General features: G+C 37.1%; 1 long non-coding RNA gene across 1 annotated transcript in view; it reads left to right on the top strand.

Moving 5' to 3' along the window:
• The window catches only part of LOC134810324 (uncharacterized), a 295,913-nt gene extending 272,962 nt beyond the window's left edge, over positions 1-22,951 (top strand). Inside the window, exon 4 of the long non-coding RNA XR_010158082.1 lies at positions 19,899-22,951. This is a non-coding gene — a long non-coding RNA (uncharacterized LOC134810324). The remainder of the gene's footprint in view (positions 1-19,898) is intronic.
• Positions 22,952-25,834: the final 2,883 nt, after the last annotated feature.

The raw sequence follows: 25,834 nt of genomic DNA, 5'->3' as shown, positions 1-25,834 counted from the left end.
CGATGAGTGGTGAGAGGTGGGGGTAAACAACTCTCATTTAAATACTGCAGAAACATCTCCGTTTATGGTTCCTGTGCAGGAGATTTCTCCCAAGCATGTTTCAGAGCTTAGAGGTGGGCATAAGAGGCCACGTGGGATATTCTGTCAGGATGGGCAAGGCCTCAGTTGAGGGCCACAGCATGTCAACTGGATGGGCTCTGGCCACAGCACATAAGGCCAGAAATCTGAATGAAGAAAATGACAGTTGCTCTTATGGAAGGATGCGAGCACAAGGCTGGGAGGGGAATTAATGCAGTGGATGATGGCATCACGACACAGGCTGGCAGAATGGCTGAAACAAACAAGAGAAGGTTTAACAAAGATAAATACAAAAGATGCAGACAGAGTGTGAGAAAGAAAATAAAGTAAAATAAAAATTCTGATTGTAGGTTAGATTATTAATAAATATTCATATTATCAAACTGTGCATGAATTTCTGAAAATGGGTTGAAGTAGTTCAACATAGAACACAAAACCTTAGAAAGTCTAGAAAATGAATCTAAATGACTCATATTTTTAAAAAACTAAGAATAATATGCTACTTTTCACTAGTCAGATGTACAAAGATAAACCAAGTTTGATAGTAGGGTGTTGGCTCTGGGATGGGCAAAGAAACATTCGTAAATCCTATTTCTGTTGTTGTAAGCCCTTGATAGAGCAATTTGGAAATTGGTACCAAAATTTAAAATAAATATGCCCTTTAAACACAGCAATTTCTAGCTATAATTTCATATGTTCAAAGACACACACATAAAGATACACCAGTTTACAATCTTTTGCAGCCTTTTTCGTTATTGCACAAACTGGACACTACTAATAGTGCCAATAAGGGACTGGTTGAATAAATTGTTTTATGTAATGTAATGGAAAACTTTGTAGTACATTAAAAATACATCTATATATGCTAATAGAATATGATAGAATATGAGATAATCTCCACATGTTGTTAAATGACAAAGCAGTTTGCCATTTAACATATGTATAGTCTACATATAGTTTTCTCTAATACTGAAGGAAAGATAAAGGAAATTGAGTCTTCAGGAGGTAAAGAGAAATGCATTGTTGGGAAAAGAAAGGGTGTTCTAAGCATCCAGAACAGAGTGTGCAATTAATGTAAGTGTAAACTAGTATGAATTTCCAGGAAATAGTGACTAGTCCACTTAAGATACATACCAAAGCACCTAGTTGCTAATTTTATATTGTTTTCTCCCTTGAATTCTGGTGCATGTGCCAGAGTAAATGTGTACAATATCCAAAAAATAAAACAATTCCTGGTTACCTAGAGTAACTACTAACATTGTTAGAAATGATTCAAACAAACATATTGATAGGGCCTGATCACATAGAGAACTCCCTAGCTTTCAGTAGTAGAATTCATCCACTCCTCCCAAGAGTAGAGATATGAAAGCTTTTGGTTAGAGCATGAAATCAACTTTAACTATCTCCTATAGTAACAAGGGAATCAACGCCAACCTTTTAAGTAAACAGGTACCTATGCTGTTTAAATATTTGCACCAATTGTCAATGGAGGCAAATATTTACCTACATTCTGGTAAATATGGCAATTTAAGTTTCCTTCTATGAAATTTTGAGCTAATTCTGGGGACATTTTTTGTTGTGTGTGTAACTTGTAGTTTTACACTATTATACTGTATTTATCCTAATTTGTAGATTCAAATTTATAATATATTTGCTTGGATGAGGTTTGTTTTAGAATCATAGTCTCAACTTCATAAGTGTTTTAGAATCATAGTCTCAACCTCATAACTGGTTAAGCTAGAAATGGTACCAGAGTTAATACTGGGTATCATACCATGAACTAAAGTGTAAAGTTGGCAAATACATTTTGTGTCCTGTTCATAAAGGATCCTATCTTAATGGGTATTTCCTCCTGAGTCATCTTTTCATAGATTTCTTGCTGAATCCAACTCCCTGGAAGTCACCAGGGAGACCAGAGACACTTTGGTGAAAATCGTTCCTAAGTAGAATAAAATATGTCCTAGTAGAAAAGTTTTTATACGTTTTCAGTGACTGTTTCTCTAATTCATTCTTAATATTCTTGTAGCCATAAATAAAAATAATAATATGATGAATCTCATTTCCTTTTTTTTGTTTTTTTAAAGATTCTTGACTCTTGGCTGTTTTCCTCTACTTAGCATCTTGAAGCCCTTTCCCGCCTATAGTTAGCGCTTACTGGTGAATATGTCACCTAATTTTTGTTCTGGCTTAGACCAGAACTCAAACGGTTTCTGGTGGCATTATTCGTCATTATTTTAATAAACTTTTCTTTTTCTGCAATTGACTTTGAGGTCTTGGATACTCTCTCCTTTTCAGTATAATCAGTTGTGAAATACAAATGTCAGGCTAGGTTTTCTCTAACTGAGATTGGACTTCAAAACTCTATAATCCTGTAATGCTTGTTTCCCTATGTCAGCTGCTGATATTTTTGGTTACTTGGAAGTTGGTCTTCACAATCAGACTCCCCTGCCTGTTTGGCATTAGCTGCCTGTTCGTCCTGCACTCCATGAGCCTCCTCTCACACAGGAATCTTTTTGATCTCAAAGACAGCTCTGTAAGGTGCAGAGAAAAACAAATACGAGGCTATTTCCCTCTATGGCACTCATGACAATATGAGTTGTTCAAGAGAATAAGAAAGCTTAAAAACAACTCATAGTACTATCCTTGAAGCACCTTTCACAAGTGCCAAATTAATTTCTGTCAATACAAACATGTTATTTAAAAAAAGAAATTTCCCAAACATAAAAGGAATAGAATAAATGACATTTCAAAATGGCTTTGACTATCCATTTCATAAATATACCAGCAACCTGGGAGGAAAAATTTCTGCTTCTACCACTAAACTAAATTCTCCAGAGGTTTGAGGGAATGATTTTTATAGCAGTCCTTTCTTTATTAAGCAGTCATATTAAATTATTGCAGCATACATGTAATTTACCAATGTCTGACCTGCTTTGAAATATGCTTTTTCTTAGAAATAAGAAATGAATCATGCATGGATACACATAAATTAAATTAATTTGATAGTGAACATTAGGAAGCAAGAAATCAGTAATAAAATATGACCCTAGTGCCTTCCAAGTAAAAAGTAAAGACATCTAATACTGGAGCCTAGCAAAGCATTGAATATGCATTAAATTTAAAACCTGGGATAAATAAGAATCATAAGACTTGAGTTAAGATATGTTGCTTTTTAAATGAGGTACTTCTGTAATAAGATAGTTGATTAGAAAATATTGAAGAATACTAAGCCAGAGCATGTATACATAGTCTATATTTAGAAGAGATGACTCTGAAATTGCACATAACTCCATTTGCATACAGCAACCCTCCCGTATCTGCAGAGGCTATGTTCCAAGAACCACAGTGAATGCCTGAAACCATGGATAATGCCAAACCATACACATTCAATACTATTTTTTTAATCTGGTAATTGAGATGGTGATGACGTGAGTAACAGGCAGGTAGCATGTACAGTGTCCTTATGCTGGACCAAGGGATGATTTGCATCCCATGCAAGATAAAGGAGGATGGCACAAGATTTCATCATGCTACTCAGAACAGCACACAATTAAAAACTTATAAATTGTTTCTTTCTGAAATTTTTTATTTAATATTTTTGGACCATGGTTGACTGCAAGTAACTGAAACTTCAGAAAGAAGAGTTGCAGATGGAAGGGCTACTGTATGTGTTAGATACTTCACTTGAATGTGATATATGAGAATGATGGATTGCATCTATTTAATAAAACTAAAACAAATCTTGGCCTCCAAAGGACAATAGTGTTTTGCTTTCAAACTATGGAGAAATTGTTTGAGTATTTCTACCTCTTATTTCTGTAGAGATTAAGAATACAGCCTTTGGAATTATAAATATTTTGCATACTTTCTCAATAACTTCGGGAAAACTACTTGAGAAAACTCTCCAAACATCATTTCTTCATTTCTAAGCCAGGGACAATAATACCTACATCATAGAATTGTTGGAATAATAAGATAAAAAATAAAATAAAAAATATGTATGTGTATGCTAAGGTCTGACACCGTTATTGTTATTTATTTTTCTGGATGTCATGGGTTTTCTGTACCTGATGGACATGTATGACTGTTCTATAGGTGTCTGTGGGGTTGAAAGGAGGTCTGGTACCAGGAAGTGGATGGAACAATTCTGCACCTTCCTGCTTCTGTGTGAGCACTGGCCATATGATTTGAAGCTGCTGAAATTTGAGGTTGATCTAGCATTTTGATTGGGAAAGGGGCAAGTGTTGAGAAAAAGGAATAAAGTTTTTGCAGGGATGATAGAGATGTTACTCAGCACTCCAAAAACATGGTCTCACCCCAAACCTGACATGGCCTCAGAATCTTTCCCAACAGAGCACACCAATAATTGGAGTTGGCCCAAGTGATGAAATTTGTTTTCTGTCTGTTAAGATGATCAGTGACACTCAAAGTGTGTTGTTGGACCAGCAGCATCAACGTGATCTGGGTATTTGTTAGAGGTATAAGTTCTCAGGCCTACCCACAGACCTACTGAATCAGAATTTTGGGGTGTGGGACCCAGGGGTCTGCATTTATCAAGCCTTCTAGGTGATTCTGATGCATGCCTACTTAGATGTTTGGCACATTAACAAAATAGGGATTGCTCACATGGAAAACCAGTGAAATCAACAGAATCTAATGCTTATGGAGGAGTTATTACATTCCAGGCAATGTCTGCTTTTCATATGCCTAATCCTACCAACAATCCTTTGATTATTGAATAATCAAATAATCAGATAAATAGATGAGAAACACGAGATAAAGAGAAGGAAAGAAGGGAGGGAAGGAGGGAGAGAGGAAGGAAGGAGAGAAAGAAAGGAATAAAAACTACATTTCAGAATTGTTATATAACATTCATGCAGCTACTAGGAGGTAGGGTTAGAAGTCAATTCTTAATTCCCAGTTTAACTTCAAATTTCAAAGCCAAACATGTTTCCCTTTCCATTCTGCCACACTAAGCAATATAGGTAATAAACAAATGTTTCTATGGTGCCAACACAATTTAATGAATTGTTTGGGCCAGAAAAAAGTCACTGGAAAAATTAGACCTGAGTTCACTTCTCTCTTCACAGAGTAATGTAATTTCTCACAAAATCATTATGAACCAAGAAGTCATCCAATTTCTAAAATCTTGGAATAACTTTATCCACCATGAAATCCAGAGAGGCTGTGGGAAGAAAAGCATATGTCAATGCAGATTTGGCTCTTAGAGCTAGAAGAGAAAGTTTTGGTCAGAACACTGGGATTGATAATAAAAATTCCCAGTCACTTTTAAAATTTTTAGCAGATTATGTGTTATGTTTTCTGAAATGGCTTGCCAGATAAAAGTTTCAGGAAGAGGTCTGAATAAAATGTTCTAGCAACTGTTTCTTTTTCTTCCATGTTTTCTTTTTGAATACTTCTCCTTTTTGGCCAGAAAGCATTTTTCTTGTGCCTGACAAAATAAGCAAAATGCAAACTAGACAAAGAATAGTGTACCTTAAAAAAATACTGTATGAATGTATTTATTTTGGCTGATGAAGATATTTCCCTAAGATCCGAAGACTCCATAGAAGCTACTTTTATTAGAACCTCAGTGTTTGATCAGGTACGTAAAAGATGAATGCCTTTGCACAAGAAAGCAGAACATGAAGATCACATGGACTTGTCTGGATTGGGTGATTCCTGGCCACTTGTTGCTGATGACATCATCATTGATAGTCATTGGTCTCAAATGCTGGTGTGGCCTGGGAGGCTGGTGTCTTGCCAAATGGTGCATATTCCCTGTGCAGGATATGAAGGCCTGTTTTGGTTTTCACTTCTTGCAGTCATTTGATATACATGCAATTATTTCAGCATACAAAGGGAAAACTAAATGTCAGATGTCAGGTCAAAGATAAATAGATTGGTTCCCAATTGACTGTCATGCTATATATGTGACCTTAGTCCTAGGGTTTTTTTATCTGAACCAAGTTACTGGGAAAAGGAATCATGAATTTTCTTTGCTTAATACTAGTTTGTCAGAATCTATTGATGGATTTCTATGTGGCATATTGAACTTCATCCAATATTATGTGTAGAAGTTTTCTTTTCTTCTCTTCTTCCCCCTTCTAGTTGTGGCTATTCAGCAGGTTATCACATTTCTGTAGATTGTTTTAAAGCTTCCATACTTTTCATTCTCTGCTGAAAGTTGGTCAAAGTATGAGAAACAGAAAAAAAAGTATTATACTTTTATAGCCAGGGTCCCAAAGTCTCAAACTTTGATGCTAATTGTTTCTATGAGATTTTCTACAGTGAGTGAGAGAATTCCTCAGTTTATAGTATTATCTCTCGTCAGTGGTTGCTCTTTTGTAGAGCTTAACAAATATTTTCAGGCAGTCTGTGTGTGTTACTGCACCTGCACAGTGCTGAAGCTGCTACAGATATGTGCGTAGTGTTTGTGAGCAATCACCAGCATTATAGGTGGCAATTCTAACAGTTCAGATAGAGAGGCAGTTCCTAAGACCAGTGGCATGGCATGCCAATGGCAGTTGCCTCCCAGCTGGGAGAGGCCGGGGGTTTGTGCCATCTCCAAAGGTAACCCTAACTCTGTCTTCAATACAGAGATTCATCACATGGATTTGAGCTGTCCAAAACACTTGATTAAAAATTCAGTTGAATCCAATAAATATTTACTGAGCATTGTATTTTGCATTCAGGATAAATAAAATGCGATAGTATGTCTGCCCTTAGTTTTGTGAATTGTAGTGGAGGCAAAGCAAAGTTAAAACCTATTTAATGGTCCCAGAATGACAGCCTTTCATCAGGATTCACGATGATAAACATGATAACAGTAACTAGGAATGAAAATCACGTATTGTGAAATTGCTGTGTGCTAGATATGATGCTTGACTCCTTATGCATATTATTTCCTTTAATCCCCCCAAGCCCTCTACATATTACTATTTATATATTAAAATTGAAGAAACTGAAGCTCATAGAAGTTAATCATGCAAACATACCCTGACCACTTGGTGTAGCTTAAACCTGACCACAGGTCTGCACTCTTTCCTTTTCTATTCTGGATATTTCCAGTCTCCAAACTGGCAATTCTGGTACTGGCATTTTGATAAAGAGAGCTACCTGGAGCAAGGCTTATCTAGGTTGATTTTTACTGAAGGACAGAAAGGCACAATCAAAGCCTATGGGAAAGAGATAGTCATCAGGCAAATGACATCATTATATCATAATAATAACCACCACATCAACAGGCACATTTTATAAGGCAAATATCTAGATATCTACCATTTTAAGCATTTTTTTTTGTGAATTGACTTTTTAAAAATCCCACAACAGCCCTATTAGGCAGATAGTGTTATTATCTACATATTACAGTTGAGGAAACTGAGGCACTCAGCTGCTAAATTACCCAAAGTCACCCAACTAATGTGGTGACAGATCTAGAGGATACCATTCTTTTGAATTAATTCCGGATGTTGGTTTCAAGACAAATGGCTAAATAAAATGCAGCAATTAGCTTTAAAAAAATTAAACTGCCTCTGGAATGTTGCTTTGCCATGACAGGAGGAAGGAAGACAAAAAATCATACATCACTCCTAAATTCTTCTGCTTGGATGCAATTCACATCACTTTTCCTCACTTATCATTGGCCAAAGCAAGTCATATGGTCATGCCCATCTTCAAGGGGGTGGGGAGTGCTATCCTACCATGTACCCAGAAGAGTATCTGGAAATAGTGAAAACACTATTAGTAAGTCCCACAGCGGTGATATTTGAAGAGTGTTCCAGACACAGTCAACAGCTGAGGCTTGATAAAGTTCCATGAGCCTGGGAAACTACAGATATTTTTGTACTACTAAATAGTCAGTCAGGGAGTATCAGGCATCTTTGGCAATGGTAGACTGAAGTCAGGTTTTAAAGGCCCTTGTACCCACTCTTACAAACTTAGACTTTATTCTGTAAGCTATAGGGAAGCTTTGAGGACCGTAAGAAGGAGAATGCTCATCAGATTTGGTTTTACCCCAGGTGGCTTTGGTGCAGTGAATGAGTTTGGAGAAGTCAAGGCTACAAATAAGAAACTCAGTTAGAACGTAATTAAACTTATGAGACTAAAACTACATGAGAGATGTAGAAGTAAAGCAGAGAATATTAATAAATATCTAGGAGATACAATGCACAGAATATGTTATTTAATTGAATATGGAGAATGAGAGCACAGAGAAAACTAGCAAAGCTCTCAGAATTAAGGTTTGTAGATGTTTATTTATAAAATGATGTAGGGAATATGGGAAGGGCAGGATTGAGCATAAAATAAATTTTATATGTAGCCTATGGATCTCATATTATTGGAAGCATCCAACAGATATTTGTATATGTGAGTTGAAATCTGGAGGGAAGGTCGTGGATGAAGATTTAGTTTCAAAAATCAATAGGACATGGAAAGTAGTTAAAATCTTGAAAGTGGATGACAGTCCAAAGAGAACCTTCACCATGAAAAAAGCAGTGGAAGAAGAATGGAACTAGGAAACTCAACGTTTAAGAGAGAGGCAAACTGGGAGTAGCTCATGAAAGAGATAGAGAAGGACTGGACAGAGGTAAATATAAAGAGTTGAGAAAGAGACCTCAACAAAGCTAAACACATCAATCAGATCAAGAACAATAAATAAAATCTCAAAGTGCCCTTTGGACTTGAGCATAATTGAGTCAGTGAATGCACTTTGATAGAACATGTCAATTAATTGGTTGGAACAGAAAGTAAATTTCTGTGAGCTAAGGAGTGATTGGGTAGTGCCAGAATGAAGATGGTGAATATAGGTTATTTTGTCAAAAAGTTTAAAAAGAGGAAGCAGCAAACTAGTTTATTAATGGGGACATAAGGTCAAGAGATTTCATAAAATTAGAGATTCTTGGTCATGTTTATAAGCTACGGAGAGAGAAATGGTAATGCTGGGAATATGAGAAATGGAAGATATAAAATAAATAAATGACATCCTTATTTCCTAAATAGTCAACAATTATAGTTTTGACTACTATGAATTTGCTATAGGAGACTAATTTTTCAAGAAAAATAAATATATTATGAAACAACAAAATCCTTATAAAAAGGGCTGAATTATTCAGGGAACTGAGCAGGAGTTTCTGAGACTGAGGGTTTTAATCATGGCCAGGTGATTATTTTACTACACAATGTAGGGCAAATTATTTTGATTTTCACTGGCTAGGAGGCATGCAAATTTAACTTCACTAAGCTGAACTTACCTCTCTCATTTTTCATATATGTAATGTAAGGGTGGTCTAGTCCCTGCATAACTAGGATGGATAATTAGCTAGGATGTTTGTAACAAAAATATTTTGCAAATAAAAAATGCTGCACAACAATTTTTCAAAAATATGTCATTTTCAATAAAATTTCAAACTGCTTCATGGTATACCCTATTTAGTGCCTAAAAGCCTAGTATTAAAAAAATTAATAATGGTAGAATTTCAGAGAGTGAGGAAGCATAGGTGTTACTTGTAAAAGACTCAGCCTTTGAATTTATTCCAAACACCCCAGGTTAGCAGATACCACCAGCCCTGTGAAAACTTTGAAATAACACCTTTGTAGCCATCTGGTTCAGACTTGTTTTCTGATATCTCAATCAGCAACTTATCTTTGTGAAGTGGGGCAGCTTTTTTGCTTTTGCTCAGTTTGCAACCAGGTAAGCACTTGCCATACTGAGGTCATGATACAAGATGCGATGTCGAAGAAAATTATTTTTGCTGTTCTTCTCTACTTTAGTTCACTTTCTCATTTAACAGCTATTGAGCGTTATTTATCTCTGCATGGTTGCTAGCCTGGCAAGCTTACTCTCAAAGCTGTGGTGATATAGCCTCCTCTTCTTGCTACTCTAGCCTAATCTGAAACAAGAAGAATTTCAAAATTGTAGTTCTTATTTCATAGGAAATGCATTTTCAACTGACTATTGGTGGTGACTTTGAGTACTGGGTTGAAGAAAATGATGAGGCAAAGGTGCAAGCCAATGAGAAAGAACACAGTGTCTGTTGTGGGTGTAGAAAAAGGAGAGACAGCATGACCACCGGGTATTTACCATCCCTACTGTTTAACCACACTTTGGGATGTGGCATTTATCATTGGAAGCACTGATCCTGTAGCCCAGTGATCACCAATTTTCTGTCATAGTTCAAGTTCTAGGAGCTTTATTTTCATGTTGTGCCCTGTTTCTGAGTCAATCCTACTAACTGTTAGTTAGTTGGCTGGGTCTTGAGAAGTGACAAGCATCTATCATATAAAAGGCCATGTGCTAATTATTACAAGAGAAGAAGAGATGAAAAAAACTAAGGTATCCGTTCATATGCATGAATTATTTTAATTTACTTTTTTCTTTGGTTTATTTGTTGTTGTAACTTTTCAATTCACTTTCTGTGGTAGGTTTTTGTGGAGCTGACTAGCTGTCAAACAATTATTTTCAGTTGTTTGGCAGAGAGAGAAAAGGGGAATTTATAAAAACCACAGGCTTCATCTTTACCAAAGGAAAAATAATCTCTACATTTGAATCAGTATCCTTATTATGACATAAAAAAGTCTAATAAGCTTAAAAATATTACGTGAAATGCTTAGAAGACCTATTTGTTGTATTAATAATGCTTGGCCATTAAAACTTTGAAACCCATTGCATATGAATAATATCATCTGATTGAAATAGGGTTTAAAAAAAAGTTCTGCACTGCAGTGAACAATATAACAAGTCAATATTTAAACTATCTCAGTTGTCCCAAAATGATTTGTTTGTTTGGTTATTTGTTTGTTTAGTAATGTATCTTTTAGCTGATTTTAAAAATCTAGACTCTAATCAAGGATCCCACACCTTGCATTAGTTGTACTGTCTTTCTTAAGTTCCAAGCAGTTTCCCACCTATGTTTTGCCTTTGATTAACCTGCCATTTTTGAAGAGTTAAGGCTTGTCTTAGAGAATTTCTCTAAATCTGTCTGATTGTATCCCATGACTAGATTTAGGTTAAATATCTTCGGCAGAAAAACTGCACAAGTGCTGTTGTGTACATTCGATTACATTACATCAGGGGCCTCTGTGTGTTTTGTGTGATGTTTGGTTACCTGGTTAAGATAGTGTCTGTCAAGTTTTTTTTTTTTTTTCGTTTTGAAGTTATACTTTTCCTTTATAATTAATAAGTAATCGATGGGATGACATTTTGATACTATGTGAATATCATGTTCTCCAATACACTTTCACCCAGTAGTTTTAGCATGCACTGATGACCTTTGTCTGAACTACATTAGAGACTGCAAAATAGTCATTTCCTAATTTTATTATCCCTTTTACATTTATTTTCTGGCATTCTTGTGTAAACAAAAGACTGCTTCCTCCAGTATCACTACAGGCTCAAGAATTTTAAAAAATTCAATGTGTTACGATCCATTATGTTCATTTTTTAAATTCCCAAATTATCTCATATTTGGCCTTTCATGCTTGCCACTTTGTTCTTTTGATTGTATTTATCATTCTCTGGGCACTTCCTTAGCTTTCTGACACAGAATGTTCAGGGTTCACCTTGTACACTATCTGTCTGTAATCTGGAATTAGCCATTTCTCCAGGAAACATTGTTTGCTTTCAGTAGTGAGTAGTGAATAGTATTTCAAAACCAAGATCTTGATATTAATATGTTCAATGCCTCAAGGTGACATTGTTTCTGGGTCCCTTCAGAGGCAGAGAATATATACATTTTTGAAATCATGAATTCGTGCTGATGACTCCATTTCAGATCCAATACCTCTGGATTTCTCCTTACCTTCCCCATTCCATATTTACACACTGCTTCTCCCACAGTGTGAACCCTGAATCCTGACAACACCAATGTATTTGCTCATTTGCTTTATATTATAATATACAAAATAGTTTTAATAATCAACAAACTTACTAAGTCATGTTCTTCTTTCTATCTTGAGAAAATATCTCACTAAAGGTGTACATTAAGTAAAATGTGTTCATGAGTTATTTGAATCATTCTTTTCTTTCCTATGAGGTTGTGTTATTTTAATATACAGTTGGGTCAATTTGTTTCTGTTTGAGTTATATTTTAGCATGTGTTTTCCATCCTTGCTGATACAATTTTATTTTTGAATATGTAAAATATTTATACATCCCCCAAACCCTCAAAACTATTAAAAATTTGTACTTTGAGAAGCCTTATATGCCTCCCAACTTGTGTTACCACCGATTTCCTCTCCTCTGACCCCAAAGAGTGAACCATTTATATTTATTTCTGGTATATCCTTCCCTTTTTTTGACAAAATAAACAATTATATATTTATGTAAGATAGATATATACAAATGGCAACATGCTCTTTTGCATCTTGCTTTTTTTCTCTCCATATTCACTCTCAGAAGTCTTCATTGTTTTTTGTATAGCTCTAGTGCAAAAGGGTACTCCATTGTGTGGCTATGGTAGAACTTGTTCAATTAGCCTCCTGTAGATAGACATGGATAATTTCCATTTTTTAAAAAATGACGAACAATGCCACAGTGAGTAACCTTTTTACCTATAATTGTTTTCTTTTTGTATTTATAGCACTGTAACCCATTGGAAGCAAATTCCTAAAAGTGGGATTTCTGGGTGGAAAGGCATTTTGGTAGATATTATCAAATTTTTCTCCATGAGTATTGTCAGATTTTTTTGTATTACTACTAGCAATGTATGAGAAAATCTTTTTCCGTAATTTTTTCAACAGAGTGTGTTACCAAGCTTCTGAATTTTAGGAATAAATTCTCAAAAAATGTTTTCAAACTAATTCTGATGTGCAGTCAGGTCGAGAACCACTAGCCTAGACAGGCAGGGATTCTAAGAGGATACAAAACGAAAGCCGTGATTATGGTAACAAGCAACACAGAAGTAACTTAAAAGGAAGGAGGAAGAAACAGCTCATTCAATTTTTATTTTTTTTCCCAGGCTTGATATTCCCCAGAAGTAAAGATTAACACCACATGATACAACCCATGTTTCCCTTAAAACGAATTACACCTGTTTGGTATCATTTTACATACCTTACTTATCGACAATGTCCAGTTTGGGTTGATGTCTGTTTAGACACTAGGTGGGAAGTACTTTCAAGGTACCTGGCATCTTAGATGATGCACAAGTTAACACTCACCCAGACATTATTATTTAACTGAGCTGATAGAATCGAGGTAACCATATTTTATAGATTCTAAGATACTGTTTTTTTTTAACATCTTTAAATTAGTTTGCATCTTACAACTGACGATGTGCCATCATTGAATTGGTGGTTTTTTTTGTTTTTTTTTTTTTTTTGAGACAGAGTCTCGCTCTGTTGACCAGCTTGGAGTGCAGTGGCATGATCTTGGCTCCCTGCAAACTCCACCTCCTGGGTTCAAGTGATTCTTCTGCTGCAGCCCCCCAAGTAGCTGGGACTACAGGCACGCACCACCATGCCTGGCCAATTTTTGTATTTTTGGTAGAGACGGGGTTTCACCATATTGGCCAGGCTGGTCTTGAACTCCTGACCTCATGATCCACCCGCCTCAGCCACCCAAAGTGCTGGGATTACAGGTGTGAGCCACCGCTCTCAGCAAATTGACAGCTTTTTAAAATCTCTTCAAGGTGCATAATATAACAGGGCATCTTGCAGTCAATGGTGTATCAGATTTGATGAGATATGGTGTGCCTTTTTTTTCTGTATTCGTTTCCTAGGCCTGCATAACAAAGTACCACAAAGTGGGTGGCTTAAAACAATGGAAATTTATTATCTCACGGTTCTGGAGTCTAAAAATTCAAAATCAAGGTGTCAGCAGGTCCATACTCTCCTCTCTAATCTGTAGGATAGAATCCTCCTTTGTGTCTTTCTTGCTTTTGGTGGTTCACAGCAATCCTTGGCACTCCTTGACTTGAAGCTGCAGCACTTCAGTCTCTGCCTCCATCACCACATGGCCTTCTCCCTCAGGTGTCTGTCTTCTCCTCTCCCTATAAGGACACCAGTTATATTGGATGAAAGACCCACCCTACTATAGTATGATAGCTGATTATATCTGCAAAGACTCTATTTCCAAATTAGACCCTTCTGAGTGAGATACTGGGAATTAGGACTTTGACGTATCTTTTTGGGGAACCACAATCCAATTTATATATCATCTTATACCTTTTTATTTTTTGCAATTACTTCTCATTTGTCTGCTCTGACTGGATTTAAATCTTTATTAACAGCACGTATTTTATATAGATTTTTTTTGCATTAGTCCACTCTTGTATTGCTATAAAGAAATACCAGGGATTGGGTAATTTATAAAGAAAAGAGGTTTAATTGGCCCATGATTCCACAGGCTGTACAGGATGCATGGCAGCATCTGCTTCTGGGGAGGCCTCAGGGAGCTCTTATTTATGGCAGAAGGCAAAGCTGGAGCAGGTGTCTTTTATGGTGGGAGCAGGAGGAAGAAAGAAATGGGGGAGGTGCTACATCCTTTTAAACAACCAGATCTCATGGTAACTCACTCCCTATTACAAGAACAGCACCAAGAAGACAGTGCTAAACCATTCATGACGATTCCATCCCCATGATCCACTCAAGCTCACCAGGCCCCAAATACAATATGGGGGATTACAATTTGACATGAGATTTGGGTGGGGACACAGATCCAAACCATACCAATTCTCCTTTCATTTCTCATTTCTCTCTCTCACTCTTCATCTCTTCTTGTTTTTCTGGAAGGTGCACGTTCCTTCCTGTTCATTTTTTTTTTTTTTTTTTTTAACGGAGTCTCGCTCTGTCACCAGGCTGGAGTGCAGTGGTGCAATCTCGGTTCACTACAACCTCCGCCTCCTGGGTTCAAGCGATTTTCCTGCCCCAGCCTCCTCCACAGCTGGGACTACAGGCGCCCGCCACGATGCCCGGCTAATTTTTGTATTTTTAGTAGAGACAGGGTTTCACCGTGTTGGCCAGGATGGTCTCCATCTCCTGACCTCATGATCCACCCTCCTCAGCGTCTCAAAGTGCTTGGATTACAGCTGTGAGCCACCGCGCCCAGCCCCTTCCTGTTCATTTTTAGGCAGCTTCCAGGGCTGCTGTTGATCATGCCTGAAGCTGCTTTGAAGGCAGAAAACTAGCAGTGATATCAAGATTTGTAAGAATTCAAGTACATAGAGAAAGGCATTTCAGGTGATCCGGGAAGTTGATGTGGGAGAACAAGGTGGGGAGCACTTGTCCTACCAGAGAAAAGACTTATTCTAGAGCTGCAGCCATAAAATAATGGTGGTGACAGATAGATAAATACAACAATATGAAATATAATAGAGGATCTAGAATTATATCACACATATATAGGGAAACCTGAGATATGGCAGAGATAACACTGAAGTTTCTAATACTTTTAATATGAGATTTTTGAAATAAAAGGATAATTAACTGAAAGGATCCAAGTGGCTTTCTAGGCTAATTATATGCATGCTTTCCTTAGTGATCCTGAGTACCCATATGGTAAGAATGTGGGCAGAGAATAATGTGATGGTTGTTACTTTTCAATATCTCTGCCCTAAATCCTGTGACTGGTGGTGAGTACAGGCGGTCCTAGTTCCTAGTGCCTGTATTCTTTTGCATCCCTAGTCCAACCTTCAGTGTTCTCCTCTTGACTCTCAAGCTGGTCTCTGCCAGCTGGTTATGGGGCTTTTTGGGCTGCCTCTCTTTGCCCTAGTGTCCAGTTATTTATAAAAATAGAGTTGACGGCCAGGCTCAGTGGCTCACGCCTGTAATCCCAGCACTTTGGGAGGCCGAGGCAGGTGGATCATGAGGTCAGGAGATCGAGACCATCCTGGCTAACACGGTGAAATCCCGTCTCTACTAAAAATACAAAAAATTAGCCAGGCGTGGTGGCGGGCACCTGTAGTCCCAGCTACTCGGGAGGCTGAGGCAGGAGAATGGCATGAACCCGGGAGGAGGAGTTTGCAGTGAGCTGAGATTGGTGCCATTGCACTCCAGCCTGGGTGACAGAGTGAGACTCCATCTCAAAAATAAATAAATAAATAAAATAAAAAGAGTTGACTTTCTTTACTCCTAAAATGTTCCCTGTCACAGCTATGAATACTATTACACTACTTTCAGTCAGATACTGAGCTCTTAACGTACTTACAGAGCTACCTGCCCTCTATGGTCAGTTAAAGGTCCCCTTCATGGTCCTGGATGGGAGCCCACCCCTGCTTACAAGATTAATAGCCTGCCTGGCGATATCTCTCTGGACTAGCTGATCAACTGTGGCTGTCAGCTGCACTGCCTCCTCCCCTCACCATGGTCACAGGCTTTCCTGGCCGCTCAGTGGACACTTGTTCCATGCCAGGCTGCTCCCCGATCCCTTACCATCTGTGGTGATACGAAGTCTCCCTCCTTGTTGGTTCACGACCCTTGGACAAGTAAGGCAGATTCTGAAATCATTTCATGATTTCAAATAGCAAGATAGAGTTTCCTAGAAGACCTCAACTAGAAAGGTCCTAAGAAGAACCAGATTACCTTTTAATTCTACTTTAGAACTTCCCTTGAAATATCTGGCTGTTGGAAATGAGAGCCAAGCAGGTGGAAGAAAGCCCATCAGAAATTTAGAATTAATATTTTTCACCAGGAATTTTTGTTTGACAGATTTTCCCCCAGTTTTTTTGTGGCAACTACATATATCATAAAATTTACCATGTTAATCACTTTTAAGTTCAATGGGATTATATACATTCATAATGTTGTACAAGCGTCACTGCCATCTATCTCCAGAATTGTTTTTATATTGTAAAACTCTATACTTATTACACAATATAGATGACAGATTTTCAAAGAATGCTTTGCAATAGTTGTTTTTGTTGCTGCTTTTTGAAGGTACTATCACATCAGTCGCTGAAAGTATTTGGAATATGATTAGCAAGCTATTGGAAAAATACTTATGATGCTATCTAGAAAAACAAAATATCACTTACAGTATTGTTAACTGAAAATTTTATTTGAATTTAAATTTATCTTCTCCACTCACAGCTCAAAAGGAATTTCAATTCAATGTCTAACTTGAGTGCAAACTAATTGTTTTCTCAGTTGACTCAACTATGTTTTGTGATATGAAATCTAATGTTTTGGGGAGTTCATACCTGGATAAGGAGATAAAAATATTCTTTTGTACATGGAATTCTTTAAGTATGGGACTCCCTCTCCATGGTCAGTGGGCATAAAAATAGAAGTAAGACATTGTTCCTGCTTATGGAGCTCAGTCTAGTGGGTGAGTCCACACATTGAGATACGCTGAGAGTAGAACTGCAAGGACAGAACTAACATGAGAGCTCAAAGGAAGCAAAGCTGCCAGAGTGTGAAAAGAGGAGCGTTCCTGGAAAGGGTGCCAACTGAGCCAAGCATGAGTAGGAGTTGGCCAGGTAAGCCTGAGAAGGTTGTGGAGGAGAGTCTGAGAAGACATTCCAGGTGGAGAGATGGAGCAAAGACACAGCTAGACAACAGAATTGTGTAGTGGAGATGCTGGTTAAGTTAAAGTTCAGGGCATGGAAGAGAAAGGGAGGAAACCAGATTGGAAACCAAGCAAGACAATGAGGACTTTATCTTTCTTGTTGAGGGGCCTGAACAAAGTTCTTTGAAGCAAGAAACTATACAAAAGTCTATTGAGGCCTTATCATGTAGCATTCCCTTCCCAATCGGGAGAGTGACCATCAACTTCTTGTGGGTAGCGCAAAGGCAGATTTTCAAGAGGTCAAGATAACCTATGGGGAAGCTGATTTAAAGGCTGTTTTATGTTGCATACCAGCTAGAAATAAACCAAATATACAAAAAAGAGTTCAGACAAGCTCTGATCACTACAGAGATTAGGACGGCCACACTTTAGTCTACTTTTGGAGTCTGGCTCCTGATAGTTAAACCTAACCAAATTCCTGAGTTGCTAAACTTTAGTTTGCATTTTTTGATTTCTTCTTACAGAAATGTCTCTAATGTTAAGTTATACCTTCACATTTGTGAGCAAGGAAGTTAAATGTAAAATATTCAAATTACCAAAAGAAAATTCAATTGTGGGTATGAAAAGGATGTCTTGGGCAGATATCCACTCAGAGGGAGCATTTTTTGACAAATGCAAATACAATTGTGTGAAGAGATGATAAAAGATACTTTCATTGCAATTATGCTAAAGAAGGTGTCAGAAAGAAAACATGACCTGAAACCTGTTCAATAATTTTGCAGGTACTTTCACTTCTACATGTACATCAGTAAGGATAGACTTACAGGAATGATTGAAATCAATCTGGTTTGAGTTGAAAATGTAGTTTGGTTAGAATCAATTTTAAAAAAATCTTCCTTGTCCCGTATGGTTCAAATAATGAGGAAGCTAAAAAGCTTTAAGTTGTCCACAAAGGAAAGGTCAATAAGAACTATGAATCCCTGTTTGCAAGCAAAAGAAAATTCAACTGTGGCTGACTTACAAACTAAAGGAAATGTATTGACTAATGTGATTGAAAAATATAGAGACCAGGCACAATTTAACTTGGATATTCATGATGTAAGAGTTGTGGGAGGTACAAAGAGGAGCTGGTGCCATTCCTTCTGAAACTATTCCAAACAATAGAAAAAGAGGGACTTCTCCCTATCTCATTTTATGAGGCCAGCATCATCCTAATAGCAAAACCTGGCAGTGACACAACAAAAAATTTCAGGCCAATATCTCTGATGAACATCGATGCAAAAATCCTCAATGAAATACTGGCAAGCCGAATCCAGCAGCACATCAAAAAGCTTATCCACCACAATCAAGTCGGCTTCATTCCTGGGATGCAAGGCTGGTTCAACATATGCAAATCAATAAACGTAATCTGTCACATAAACAGAACCAATGACAAAAACCACATGATTATCTCAATAGACGCAGAAGAGGCCTTCAATAAAATTCAACACCTCTTCATGCCAAAAACCTCAATCAACTAGGTATTGATGGAATGTATCTCAAAATAATAGCTATTTATGACAAACCCACAGCTAATATCATACTGGATGGGCAAAACCTGGAAGCATTAACTTTGAAAACCGGCACAAGACAAGAATGTCCTCTCTCACCACTCCTATTCAATATAGTGTTGGAAGATCTGGCCAGGGCAATCAGGCAAGAGAAAGAAATAAATGGTATTCAAATAGGAAGAGAGGAAGTCAAATTGTCTCTGTTTGCAGATGACATGATTGGATATTTAGAAAACCCCATCGTCTTAGCCCAAAATCTCCTTAAGCTGATAAGCAACTTCAGCAAAGTCTCAGGATACAAAAAGTATAATAATAAAAATAAGAGCTGTAGATAATTTCTTCATTTTGTTGCCCTTTAGACACTGGGCCTATTCTTAGTCTGTCTTCCCTTATGGTAAATGCTAGAATCTCTCAGGACCATAAGCTCCCTTGTTCACTTGGGGAAGGAAGAAAGAATTTTTTGAACAGTCACAGATCAAATGTTCTGAACTTCACTCCCATCAGGCTATTGCCAGACACATGCCTGCCCTTGAATCATTGGCTTTTACCAGGGGATAGTCAGGATGCTGACTGGTTTGGACTAGGTTCTGCACTGATCACCAAACCAATAACTCTGGCAAGGGGAATAGAATTACTTCAATTGGCTCAGATTGATCAGAGTCCAGTAGAACAAAATCCTGTGCACTAATAGGTCTGTGTCACTCAAAAAGGCATTTTATTTTTCTAGTTCACAGAGAGGTACCTATGAATTAGCAGCAGCCATGACCTTGGAGTTTGGGAATCAATCTCATTGGTTTTTGTATTTCTTTTATTTTCACTTTCAGATCCAGAATTCACCCTGCTGTTTCTCCATGAGTCTGACCTGCATCAACTGCCTCCCTTATTCTGGGATTCCAGTTGTGGAGCTCAAGGACAAGTCCATTCTGGGCTGGCTGTATCCAACTTCTTTAGTCCAACTATATCCCCACTGGAAGCCAGGCTCTTTCCAACAGCTGTCACCCATGCCTCTTTCTATGTTTGTTATCTGTCTCTAGGTTCTGGTAACTACTTCCTTCCCTTGCCCCTTCTGGCCTAGGGTGCTACAAATCCCTCCTCCAAATCCAACTGTCACTAGCCTCAAAGTACTTGTAGCTTCCTCACCTTACTTTCACCTTAATAAATAGTCCCCCTACTATCTCTCTTCAAAGCACCCAATTTGAGTGTGCCATCTGTTTCTTGCCAGGATCCTGGTTGGTACATCAACCAAGCTGCACAGATGGAGGAGCACTGTGCTGAACTTTAGGAATGAAGCCACAGGGCCCTCACTGCCCCCATAGTCACGTTGGTCATCTTCTGCCTCCCTGAAAGACTAAATTCACTCAGTTCAGATACATACACATCCAGACATGTCAGGGAAAACTCCATTTTGTAAGGATCTCTGCTTAAAATGCCAAAGGTTTGAAAGTTGGCAAACACTTGAGAAAAGCACAGTTCTCTGTCTTACTCTTACTCTAAACTTGGAGATATATGCATTTTTAAAATTGTTCATGTTAGAATGCTAACGTGTACAAGATCGTGTCTGGTGAGACACCACAAACAATATTTTATGAGGCCAAAATAAGAAAGAAGGAAATGAAATAGCTCAGGAATCTCAGGAAGAGCTCATCAAACACTTTGCCTTTATCTCAGACCATTTTATCCACAGCCCTGCTAATCAGGATTGTATATACCTCCATGAGGGAGTCTTAAACGGAGGGAAAGAGATGCCACAACTAAAGAAAAGAATGCAATAGAAGTTTGTCTTGATGCCTGTTCTGTGATGCACAACTTTCGTAAGCCAAAATTTTAACCTTATGAACAATCAGTTCTGTGCTGCCCTTAGCAGAGAACCATAAATTAAAGATAAGCAATGGTTCAGACTTTCCAGGGCCTTGACTCAGGAGTAACTCTGAAATCCCAACCAAATATGTATTTGGTTAAGCAATTTGGCACATTTTTCTATTTTGAGGCATTAAACTATAATTACAAGTCACTTTTATTTCATTCCAAATAAATCTCCCTAAAGTAGATAGAACTAGAGGTTTCCTTTTTTAAAAAAAAGGAAACAGGAAAACAACAAACAAAACCAAAAAGAACAAAAGCAAAACAAAACTTAGTCAAGCTAACAAATTGCATGTATGATGTGTTTTATAATTTGATCAATATAAAAAATAGAGTGTGCTAGTGCCTCAGGAGGACTCAGAGGACTCAAATACTCAATAGGTTATCTGGAGGAATTTCTCATTGGAGAAAAAAATTAAAGTTCTTTTGAACAACCCACATAATCAAGATAGTAATAATTTAACCTCAAGTTTTTCCTTGATTAAAAAATCCCTTTGCTATTCTGCTCCAGTGTTTGTAATAGATGGTTCAACAAGACTGGTGTTTTGTTAGTTGGAAAAGTAAGCTGATATGAGGGGTGGGGAGAGGAAGGGCAGAAATTTATTAACAATCAGCAAGTAAAGAAAAACAGCCTGCAAATTGTAATGAAAGGAAGAAAGGACAGGAAAGGAAAGGTAGGGCTGGTGGAGAGTGACTGTTCTGCCTGCTTACTGCACAGGCCAAGAACAAACTCACGATAAATACTCCAGGTCCTCAAGAAAAAGGTTTCTGTGCTGAATTATGGTAGTCTACCTGAAATTGGGATGATGAATTAGAAAACCTCTCTCATCGCTTCAAGTCTTGTGATTTATTCATTCAGTGCCATTTATTGTATAACTATATAATTTCTAAAGGGGGATAACTACAAGAAAAAAATGTGATTTCTTCTTTCAGAGATCCCCAAATATAGAAAGCTATTCATATACTGCTTAGATAAACAAAGATTATCTTCTTTTTCTACATTCTATATAATGTTCCTTAAACTCAGGCTCTCTTCTCCCCATCTCTACCTTACCCCTCTGGGTAGCAAGGAAAAATAAAAATAATGTCATTCAATGGTTTCTTTGCCTCCTCTGATTTAAACAGTCTATTTTGATTTCAGATTTCTCTGAGGTAAATATTCCGGGAATTCTAAATTTAAGTCCTTATTATAGTGACTTCTTCCTTTCAATTCTTACTTCTTTCCAACGTGGTGTCTGTCCTAGTGATCCTCTTGATGCTGGGAGAAGGAGGAGTCACCTGTTCTCCTGTGGTCTTTCACTGGTTTCCACAGTGGGTGGCTGGTCCAATCCTTGGGTGCAACTTGGTCAGCTCCAGTGTGCTTTGTGGGGTCATGTTTCTGAGCTGAAGTCAGCAGCAAGGGAACTCATGGTCTACTTCTTTGACACACATTCTTTTCAGTCTATATTTGTGGTTCATGGAACTCCTAGAGGCAAACATGGTGCCTGACCACAATGGCATTTGATTTTTTGTTTACTCTGGTATCAATCATAATTTTCTTGTAGCATTTGAAAGGAGAAATCATATATTTCTAAAAACCCTATACATCAAATAATATGTTTTCAGTAAATGTTGGTTTTTTACTGTGCCACCTATTTTTTATCATAATTAACTATTGAACGATGAACTATCTTACATATACTTTTTAAACAGAAAATATCAATAAGATGTTTTTTCACTTCAAACTTGCTAAGTCATGACACATAGGTTTCCTATTACACATGTGAAATGAACACTGCTTTAGTAACAGTATCAATACAAGCAGAGAGGTAAAACAAATCCTCTACTAATTCATGAAATTGAACAGTTATTTAAGCTATTGGTTTGTTACAACATGAGTTACTTGATTGATTTTAGCATTATGCTTCATGTATGTGTTTATGTTTTAATTTTGTATTTATTTAGTATCAACGTAGAACAGTACAAAGAAATTATACTCACAAAAACAGTGCAAAGAAATTATTATCAGAAAACCCAACTATTTTTTCTCAGCTTGCTTATTGCCTTTTATCATATAATTGCATTAAATATTTATGAATGTATTTCCATAAAGATGCAGTAATAAGCTGTATACACTTTCGAGTCCTTTTTTCTTAGTATTAAACATTATTTTCCATGTTGCTAATTTTAATATGTATGATTTTAATAATATTTCATCAACTAGAGATTTCCCTATGAGCTAGGTCATTTCATAGTTTTTCAAGATTATACATAATACTGAAATAGCCATTTTTATAAACATGGTAGAGTTTATTCCCCTCTTGACTGATTTTTTTAGCACTTATATTCCTCAGAAGAGCTCACTGAGTAGTAGAGAATGAAAGTTGCATAGTTTTGACCTGTGTCCCTGTGCTGTCTCCAAAGAGACTGTGTGTTCAACAATGCTTTGCAGGCTCCTGTTTTCACATGGTGACCTCTGCTAGCAATAGTTCAAGTTTCATGGGCAATTTTTTCTCCTGGTGTGACTGAGTCTCCTCTTTTTGAGGTCTTCCATTTCAATTCTAAGATACAAAATATGATTTTTCTGCAACTAGTAGACTAATAGAATTTTCTTTCTTTACCTTTCTTTCTTTCATTTCACCTTAAGCAACTCTTGTTTTCTAACAGCAGAGCAGATTAATTTTTACAAAAAAAACCCATTTTAATTTTTAAAAAAATGGATGTAATAAGTAAAACTTACTGAACATTTACTATGTTCTGGGCATTTTATATGTATTAACTTATTGAATCTTAACAACTGTATATTATTCCCACTCTACACATGAGAATATAGAGATAAAACAGTCAAATAATTTGCCCTCTGTCCCACAGCTAGAGTGTGACAGAGCAGAGATCCCAACCCAAAAGTCCGATGTTAGAGTCCCACACTAAATCATGGTGCTTTTCTGGAAATGACAGCAGAAATTGATGTCTGCTAAGTAGCAGTTACATGGAAGACGTGTCTTTTTTTCTTGGGAATTTAGATTTAGATTAGAAATTGGCCAGAAAATAAATAGTCCTCCTTTAATAAATCTCTCCTATCATCCCCCAGTGCACATATATGAGGACAGAATGGGAAGGAATATAATGTAAAAGACAAACATCTTCATAAAATTTTCATTCAATGAAAGTCACCAAATAAAATTTGAATACAAGTTTTCTGTCAACAATTTGTGGGCCAAACTCTAATCATATTCTTCAGTGGAGCCTAAAATCAACATGGGATTGGTAAAATAATAATTTCTTATACAGCATCCTTTCCCTGAAGTCCACAAAGACGTTTTCAAATAGGAAAACCCAATAAAATTATAAATTATTTACTTAAACATTTTCTCTTTTAGTTTATTGCAGTAAAATGTTTAACGTGATATCTACTCTCAAGAAATTTTTAAGTGTAATTTACTTTTTGAAAATTTGTTCATTAATGACATGTTCTATTTCAGGTTGTTATTTAGAATCTTGTTGATCTAGTAGAGTTAAGCACATTGGCAGATTAATATCTAATTATGTTTTTAATATTAGATTTGAACAACTTTCTTTTGTATTTGTAAGTATTAAGTACTCTCGTCCGGGCACAGTGGCTCACGCCTGTAATCCCAGCACTTTGGGAGGCCAAGGCGGGAGGACCACCTAAGGTCAGGAGTTCGAGATGAACCTGGCCAACACGGTGAAACCCCATCTCTACTAAAAATACAAAAATTAGCCAAGTGTGGTGGCGGGCACCTGTAATCCCAGCTACTTGGGAGGCTGAGCCACAAGAATCGCTTGAACCCAGGAGGCAGAGGTTGCAGTGAGCCAAGACCGCACCATTGCACTCCAGCCTGGGCAACAAGAGCAAACTTCATCTCAAAAAAAAAAAAAAAAAGTATTCTTATGCTACAAAGGTAGAAACAAAACACAAAGAAAATAAGACTTTTAAAAAATCAGTAGCTTAAAGAGAAAAATCATCCACTATAAAAATTACACTTGAATTTTTAGCTTTTAAAATGCATTTCTTATTTATGTTACTTTCAGCTCAATACTAGGAGGTGCCTTTAAACAGATATTTGTCTGTCTCATCTTGTAGATAAATGCACTGAGGCAAAATAAATCCAAGTCATGAGTGTTAAATGAATCCATCTTTTCTGTGCACTTTCAAGAACTTAATTCAGTTAGAAAGATAAACGAATGTCTCATCTATACTTCTTAGCCTATACCTCAACCCAACTGATGATAAGATATATAAAAACATGTCTTAGGAAAATTTTAGGCCCAGCACAGATACTCTGTTAAATAGTTACTGTCTTGGGCTGTCTGAATGTGCAATTTGGCAGCTGTAGCCAATTTGCTGAAGAATCATATCTGTGCCACCTCTCCTTTTCTCATTCAGGTGGTAAAATGATAGCCTACTCCTATGAATCTACTCATTTAGTTTGCTAGTATCTAATTAACGAAGATGTGAACTGTTCTTTCTCTCACTTCAGAGATGAGCTGACTGGCTCATGGCTCCTGCATTCAGGTGAGTTCTCAATCGAGGTTGGCTGGCCTGACTGAGTCAGCACACATCTAGTGGAACTGACTTTCACTGGGGCCTCTTAAGAAGAATGAGTTGAGAAGATGGTAGGGGATCAGCAGAGGAAAATGCTTCTGGGGTTCTATTGGGTGGAGGAGCTATTGCCAAGCTGTGATTAATCAAACACACATTTTTTTTTTGATTTCTTTGTTTTAAATTTTTGTTTCCTTTCCAATCTAGTTAGGCTAAATGTTTGTAGAATCAGCCCCAATACCCTTCACGAAGATTCTACTGCAATATTCTGGCAAAATTAGACTTTCTTTTTGCTTAAGTTGAGCCAGTAAACTATTCAACCAACTATAATTTTTACCATAACTCTGTTGATTATGT

The sequence above is a fragment of the Pan troglodytes genome, chromosome 5 (assembly GCF_028858775.2).
Source record: "Pan troglodytes isolate AG18354 chromosome 5, NHGRI_mPanTro3-v2.0_pri, whole genome shotgun sequence".
Taxonomy (NCBI): Eukaryota; Metazoa; Chordata; class Mammalia; order Primates; family Hominidae; genus Pan; species Pan troglodytes.
Note: the sequence above shows the minus strand (reverse complement) of the source record. Positions and strands in the feature narration are given on the sequence as shown.